At 43.5% G+C, this 8627-nt stretch overlaps 1 non-coding gene across 1 annotated transcript; it reads right to left on the bottom strand.

Moving 5' to 3' along the window:
- Positions 1-3239: 3239 nt before the first annotated feature.
- On the bottom strand, positions 3240-3342 carry LOC114507129. Its single transcript, XR_003685405.1, has one exon. It is a non-coding gene; the product is annotated as a U6 spliceosomal RNA (small nuclear RNA).
- Between the last annotated feature and the right edge of the window lie 5285 nt (positions 3343-8627).

An 8627-nucleotide genomic window follows, 5' to 3' on the forward strand; every position in this document is an offset into this window, starting at 1 on the left:
GCTATTCCTGGGGTGGGTCACTGGAGAGGAGGACTGGCCATCAGTGTCCCCCTGTACCTTGATAGCTACAGCTCAGGCACCAAGTGAGAGCCATCCCAGGAAAGGTGTGACCTCAGGAAAGGCAGCTCCCTGAGGCAGATTCTGAAGTTACTAATGGTGAGAGGTGGTCTGCTCCAGCTCTCCCCATGGCCAAGCAGCCAGTCCTGCCTCAAAGGGGCATCTGGGTGGTGCACCTCTGTGTGTGTCCTGGAACTGTATAGTTCCTGACCAGCTGCTACAGGTACTGGAGGGGGAGGAGCTGCTCACACCTGCAGCCCATACCCAGAAGCCAAGAGGGAAGCAGGATGCTGCCTTCTTGAGTTTCCACCTTGCAGTCTCAACTCAGGCCCTGTGGTTGGTGCTCAACGGCCTGGGCCCTGGGGCCTGAAAGTCCAGTGGTTGGTGGCTCAGGCCACCATGCCTTCTCTGCATCTGGACCCACTGCCATCTTCTCCTGAGTAGTAGTTGCTGCTTTATGCTTTCGTCCCGCATCCCCACAGGGCTGCAGTCAGTGGCCTGGAGTTCGCCATTCCCTCCTTACCATCAAGGTGAATTCCCACATGTTTATTGGCCAGCTGAGTTCTTATATTTTTCTTATTGATTTGGAGAAGTTCTTTACATCTTATAGAAGCAGAGTATCTTCTATAATCCATAGCAACACTATGTAATAGAAATGTAATTAATACAAGCCACATATATAAATATACATTTCCTAGTAGCCAAATTTAGTTTCCATGTATTCCTAAATTACTAAGATATCAGGAATCAAAACTATGTTAATGACTTTTCAGCACCCCTTGAAATGTACTTTTTTCTCATTAGTGAATTACATTGATAGTACATGTTTTTGAATCATGCCTTCATTGCTGGGATAAATACAACATATTCTTACTGAATTCTACTTCTCAGTTTCATTTTAATCTGTTAGTATTATTATGTCTTTTAAAGAAATGAGGTTAACCTATATTTATCATTCTGTTACTTGTTCAGAACCAGTGTAATGCTAGGCTCACACTGTTACAATCTTCTATTTTCTTCAATATTCTGTAGTGGTTTTAAAATGTAGAAGTTAAATATTTTGTACAGATTTAGTAAAACGCTTTCAGTACAACTCAGGGCCTCATGACTTTTAGGTATCAATCTTTGGCCTCCATATCAGACCAGGCTCAACCAGCAAAACAGAACCAGTAAATGTTTGTGAAAGGCTGACTGCGCAAGTCCAGAATCCTCAGGGCAGGTGTCAGGTGGACCAGCCCTTTTCAGCCAGGAGCTGAAGCTGCTGCCCACCAGGGGCAATTCTTCTCCAGAGACGTCCCAGTTCTGCATTTAAGGCCTTTCAACTGATTGAATCAGGCCCACCAGTACCACCTAGGATAATCTCACTTCCATACAGTCAGGTGATTATGAAGTTTAATCACACCTACAAAATACCTGCCAGCGATACCCTGGTCACTGTTTAATTGAATTACTGTGGACTGCAGCCTAGACAAGCTGAAACATAAAATAGACCATTGCATCCTCCACTGCAAAGTTATTGTCTGTTAATTTATTTTTTTACCCCCACCTGAATAAAATTGGCAATACACATATGTACATTCTTTCCTTATTTAAATAAGGCTATAAAATTTTTTCTGCATATAATTTTTGCTAGTTGCATGGTTTTTTGCTCCATAAATTTCTCATGATCTTTTTTTTTGTATTTATGTTCATATTTGATTGTTAACCACTCTTGCCCACTACTCTGTTGATATGTTTGAAAATGGAACTCACTGGTGGTAATCAAGGCCCTAACCCTCTGCCAATGTTAGAATAATGAGGATGGTAAAGAACTTGATTGTTCTTTCAGGCAAAGCTAAATTCCTTCTTCCTCCCCCTCCTGCTTTACCCAAACATGAGGGGGACCAGAGACATCTAAAATTCATGTCAGCATCACTAACAGCCTACTAATCCACCATCAGGACACCTGCCAGGGCAGGAAGTTACTTTAAATCAGGTGGACTGAAGGCAGGGAGGGGTCAGTTCATTCATTAATCATGTTGATTTAAAAAATAAAAACAGCAGATATGCATTCAAACTTATAATTTACTGTACCTTTTTATGAATGTCAGTTCCCAGACCCCTAATCTGGGCTCCTCATGTGATCCCTCCCAATGCAGTAGAGCTTCAGAAACTTTACTTCTGACCCAAACACTCAACACTAGAAATTTTAATTACTTTCTACCCACCCCACCTCTTTCTGCTTCCTCCTGCATCTCCCAGCAGAGACTTCCTTTTCCCCATCAAATGGAAAAAAGAAGGGGCCCTTAGGCATCTTTCACAAATGCCTGTGAATTTGCAGCAGAGAAAGGCATCCTCCATATGGTTTTCTGTACAATTTCCACTGTCAGGCTTGACCCACATTTTCACTCCCAGCTCTTGCAGAAGCTTTTATTTCTTCGTTCTGATTCCACCCTAAAATTTCCTTTCCTGCTTTCTCCAAGTGATAGGGGACTCAAGAGTTGAAAAATTTTAGTTTAAGATAAAAAGTTAAGCCTAGCAAGTAATGTATATGTTAAAGCTTTTGTTTCAAAAACTACAGATAAGGCCCATCCTGGCTCCTGGGAAAACAGCTGACCTCCTGGGGCACTGCTAAAGATTACCACCTGGGGACAAGTGGAGGCATCCAGGCCATTGTGTTCCAGAGAGAGACAAAAAACCGCCAGTCCTTGGGAACAGCTAACTGTCCAGGACAGGAATGTTGCAGCTTCTTTCACCTAATTCTCCCGGGCTTTCTCTCAAAGCCTGCACCACACCTTGTTTATTCCCTGCTATAAAAACATTGGCCTGGAAAGAAAAGACAAGATGATCTGTTAGGGTATGAACCCACAATCTTTTCAGATCACCGGCCATCTGAATAAAGCGCCCATAAAGATTCAGTTGCTGTCATTGCTTATTGAGTTTGGTAGTGACAGGCAGCTGGAACGCTGTTGTCTTTTCTGGTTTCACAAGCATGGAAAAGAAACCAGTGAAATCTGGTCCATCATTCTTTTCTCTTTTGAGTAAGGAGTTACAGAAGGATCATTCATGTCACCTCCCTTAGCAAGTGTATTCTGTTCCTTGTTTTCCCTTCAACTTTGTGAAAGTATTAGAGATTTTTGAATTTGAACTTTTCCATCCTTCCCCTAGGCTGCTTTGATGAGGGAGGTGTTAACCATGTGGAATAGGAGATGTATAATTTCTAAAAACTCCTTGCTTTGCTTAGGGGCCATGCTAATCTTCTCTGTATCATTGCAATTTCAGTATATATGCTGCCAAAGTGAGCACTTGCTAAGTGAAATAAACCAGGCAGTGAGGGACAAATACCATATAATCTCACCTTTAACTGGAACATAATCAACAAAATAAAAAAGCAAACAAAATGTAACAGGAGTCATTGAAATGAAGAGCAATCTAACAATAGCCAGAGGGGAGGGGGGAAGGGACAGCAGGAAGAAGGGTTTTCAGGAACTACTATAAAGGACACATGGATAAAACCAAGGAGGAAGGTGGAAGCAAGGGAGGGAGGTGGGTTTGGAGGGGGTGGGGAGAAAATACGGACAACTGTAATTGAACAATAAAATAATTTAAATTTTTAAAAAATTAATTAAAAAAATTAAAACTCCTTACTTTGAAATTTGAAAGTATGGGTCTTATTTCATAATTTTATTGGGTTTAGTGGAGGGGCTTTCTCTGAGCTAGTTTAATGCTACCATCTTACCCCAACATCCTTATTTATTTAGAAATTCAAGACTCTGCACTACCTGCTCCAGCTGACATTTCCACCAGAGTGCCCACAGCTCACCCACAGGCTCTCCACTTCAAATACTCTACACTTGCAGAAAATTTTGCTGTCTGTTATTTCTCTCTCTTGATCTGGTGCCTGGCAAACTATAGACACTCAGTAAATATTTAAGTATATTAGGTATTTATTGCTACATTACTAATTATTTCAAAACTTAGTTGCTTAAAATGATAAAACATTTTTGCTTTTATTTTTTATTTAAAAAAATTCATTGTTGTTTAAGTACAGTTGTCTCCATTTTCCCACCACCACTTTCCCCCTCCCAACCCACCCCCACCTCCCACCCTCAATCCTACCCAATTTTGGCTTTGTATCCATAGGACATTTATACATGTTCCTTGATGGCCCTTTCCCTTCTTTCCCTTGTTATCCCCCTTCTCCCTTCCCCTCTGGTTACTGTCAGCTTGTTCTTTATATCAGTGTTTCTGGTTATATTTTGCTTGCTTCTTCGTTTTGTTGATTAGGTTCCACTTAAAGGTGAGATCACATGGTATTTTCTTTCACTGCCTGGCTTATTTCACTGAACATGATGCTCTCTAGTTCCACCCATGCTGTTGCGAAGGGCAGGAGCTCCTTTGGACCAAAAAACTATGGTACATTTACACAACGGAATAATACCCAACAGAAAGAATGATAAAACATTATTATCTTACAGTTTCTGTGGGTAAACAATTCAGAAGCAGCTGAGCTGGGTTTTTCTGGTTTGGGGTCTTTTTGATGGTACAAGTAAAGATGTTTGTTGGTTAGGGTCTCAGCCATCTGGCAACTTGGCTAAGGCCAGAGGATATCATTCCAAGATGGTTTGTTCATACTTATGTGGCAGGGGAAATACCATGATCACCAAGATGGCTTATTCACAAGGTGCTGGTTTTTGTCAGAAGGCCTCCATTCTTCCTGGTGTGGTCTCTGTGGGCTGCATGAGTGGTATCACAACATGGTAGCCCACTTCCCCTAAGGGGAGCTATTCAAGAGAGAGCAAGAGAAAGGCCCCTGTCTTTTATCACATTGCCTCGGGATCACATACCATCATTTCTACTGTGTCCTGTTGTGATCAGCTCTACCCAGTGTGGGAGGCAACTTAGAGCTGGGTAAGAGCATGAATTCCAGGAGGTAAAGATCATGAAGGGGAGCCATTTTGGAAGTTGACAGATAAATATACAGGATGACTAAAAGAGTCATTTAGAAAATTGTCTAGATAATAAGGCTTTGTCCTCCATGGTTGTCAGTAAGCTTCAGAAAACACCTTTCTTGCTTTTTCATAGTTGGCCACCTGAAGCAAGTTATTATGTAGATAAATATAAAAATATAAAAGAATATAACAATAAAGTATAAAGAGCTAAATATTGACACATTAGCTATTTTTAAGTAAGAATCATTTATACAAAAATATATCTGGATTTGGCTCCCCACATTAAGAGAATTAAACTAAACATAGTTTATCAGATTCCCCTCTCCTCCCCTTTCCCTCTTTCCATGATCAGTGTGCTCAGACTCCTAACGTACTGAAGTCCTGAGATGATAAATGTGGGTTGTTATAAGTGGCTGCATACAGCAATAGAAAATAGCACCATGCTCTTCAAATGGAGGTTTGCACAGTGTTTTCTATCAAACTTTTGATTCCAAGTCCAAAAACAATTCAGGATGGTGGTTTGGAATGTAGAACCCCTAAGTTACAAGCTTACATTTTCACCCTGTTGACTTTGCAGCAAAACTTTCCTGACAAATGAAGTAGTGTGTTGAGCTCTTTCTCAAGTCATGATGCCCCTGTTTGAGAGAATCTTCCAGGAGCCAGAGGTTCTTGTTGCCTCTCCCAAGTGCCCTGTGCAGGTGTTACAGAACACAGGCTAGGGGCATACCATATACTATTACCAAAAGGACCCCCCACTAGGTTTGCTTGTTCGCCACCAGAGGAAAGACGTCTCTCAATGCCAGAGATTTGTGAAAAGGAAAGGAAATGTTTATTTAAAGCTATACAGACTTAAAGTAGTGACCTAATATCTTCATTAAATTATCAAAGTCCTTTAGGATACCCACAGATGGCACACAATCCTCTCTTCTTCTTCTGCCCTAATTTGGGGTACCATATCGCAGGAAAAGAAGTAGATTCAGGCTCCCAACACAATCAGCTGTGTCATCCACCAGGATAAAGCCACATGGTTCTCCTCTGAAAAGCTGTGAGGGAGTCTCCACTCTGTCAAGACCACATGGTTCTCTCCAAAATGGCTGCATGGAGGGGGCTCACCATTCTGCCAAAGCCGAGTGGCAGTTCTCTGCTAAAGCTGCATGGTGATTCTCCCTCACAGGGCTGCGGGAGTCCTCACTCTAGCCAAAGCCATGTGGCTCTCCCTTCTATTGCCACAGCTGCGTGGTCCTCTCTCTCACATGACTGCAGGAGTCCCCACTCTGGCCAAAGCTGCATGGTCCTCCTTTCTATTGCCACAGCCGCATGGTTCTCTCCCTTTTCATGGCTGCCAAGTCTGGGTTTAAATCCCTGAATCAATCTTCCTTTGCAGCCCCATTTCTGACTCCTCCCACAATCAGCTACACCTGCCAGCACTCCCATATCCTTCCAGCTCTACTGGGTTGCCATAGTGGGTCTGGGCAGGTGTGGCCTCATGGTGTGGAGCCAATCAACTCCAAGCTCTCATGTAGGTGCTGTAATCAGGGGGATCTGCCTCCCAGTTGCATCTTGGGTAGAAGTCCCCACCTTCTACCTGGCTCAAAGCATGGCCACAGCTATTTAGCATATCTATGAAACCAGTTAAAGGTTATAGATATGTTAAATAGCCGTGCCAGAGGTTAGCTGCAAAGCTGTTGCTATGCAAAACAGCTCTGATTGTTCCTGCTCCACGTGTCTCTTCCCCCAACTCACACCTGTGGGGGAAGGGGTGAGGACATCCTGATATTCCCTGGACACCTTGAGTTCTGGACCCCATTCCAAATCCCTATTTGGGGCCTCCCTCTTAGCTGCACACTGTTTCACAGGGGTTGGGGGGTAGGTTACAGGTGGAGTATATCCCTTGGGCTCCCTCCTGCTTGATGGGTCTAGAGACACTGGATTCCTTCTACTCCCACTAGGTAAAAATCTCTGTTACATATCCCTCAACTAATCATGACATTCACTGCTGGAACAAATGAGACAAGTGTCTCTCCCCTCACAGTATCACTGCACGTCCAGGCTTCAGGACTGACAGAACTCTCTGCCAACTTCACACCTAGCTGAGGAGCCACTTCCTCTGCAGAGGTTATTTCTCAAGCCTAAAGTCCTGTCACCTTCAGGATCACAACATTTGAGAGTGATTGTGTTCCATAATGTATCCTCTATGCTTGGGCCAACTCTATGCAATTTCTATCCTTTAGAGTGAGTGTGTAAATCAGTGAATTTGTCATTTTTATTCCTTATGTCTTGTTTTCTTTCCTAGGGCCTTAATTTTGGTACTGACAGGGTTTCAGAGAACTTGGTCACTCCAGCCTTTCACTCTTGAGCCTCCAGCTGCACCTGTAGCTGGGTCTCCCACTCCACACCCAGCAAAGATTCCTGGCTCTGGTGGTGTTGAAGCAGGAGACAGCATAGGAAGAACTCTGAGACTGCAATACTGTCACTGGCCAGCATTTAGCACCTTGGTTGCCAGGAAACACCTTTTACCAATTAGGTAGAATAAATAGTAAACCGAGGCAGGGAGGAGGAAGGAGACAAGCCTCATACACTAACTCAGCAGTCCTGAGCCTGGTCTAATAATATTGCCAGGTGTTCCATCACAAGAAACACTATATTAGCAAGAAAGAAGGAAAGTCCTTGAAATTCTATGTAGCATTTCCACTATCTGGGAAAGAAAGCCTTGAAACTGTGCTTTCATCCCAAGGCCTGAATGTGGGAGAGGGTCCCCAGTACCCAAAGAAAGAGCCCATGAAACAACCTTGGTTAATTACCTACCTCTGGTCACTACCTGTTTTACAAGGGAGTCCCTGATACTTACGAAAAGAGCCCACAAATAACTTTGAAAAGTGCCCCAATTTTAATTAACTGCCTCCTGTCACGTATTTGTTTTACAACAAGATGACCAAATGGAGTCTGGAGCAAGATAAGGATTTGGGCTAACAGATCCCAAAACATCCCTAAGTTTGGGTAGTCACATTCCCCCAGGAAAGCTAGCGCCACGTTTACCAGTTAATCAATACGTAACTTTTTTCTCCCCTCCTATTCCACCAACTATATAAGTTCTGAGAACAAAGGACTCTCTCTCTCTCTCTCTCTCACTCTCTCACTCTCTCACTCTCTCTCTTACTCGCTCAGGGTGCTTTTGGCTCTCAGGCCAACAGGGCCTCTGGCCACCCGGCCTCAGGCTGCCCAGGCACTTGCCACCCTGGTCTCCAGCCTCTCTTGCTTTCCTCACCCTGCTTTGCCCTGAAACTTTGCCTTTCACCCCCTACTCTACCCAGTCCTGTTCTCTTCCATGGAAGTGGACCACTAATAAACTGATTACATACTACTAGATTTGCTGATATGTAATTTTTTATATGTGCCTCAAGAAGAACCAGGTCTCTCCCGTCAACAGTATTGTTGCGGAAAATAATTCACACGTGGGAGAGATGGCGGAGCACGATCCTTTATTACGCTCGTGGGCTCAGGGGAGAAACCCCAAATTCTGAGCCCGGAACCCTGACCTCCCGGGGTTTAAATAGCCCCGGGTTTTCTACCTACATGGGGAAGTGAGGTTACAGAAGCTAAATGCAGAAGTTAGGTCTAGCTACATTATATGGGAAACAA

Source organism: Phyllostomus discolor, chromosome 9, assembly GCF_004126475.2.
Source record: "Phyllostomus discolor isolate MPI-MPIP mPhyDis1 chromosome 9, mPhyDis1.pri.v3, whole genome shotgun sequence".
Taxonomy (NCBI): domain Eukaryota; kingdom Metazoa; phylum Chordata; class Mammalia; order Chiroptera; family Phyllostomidae; genus Phyllostomus; species Phyllostomus discolor.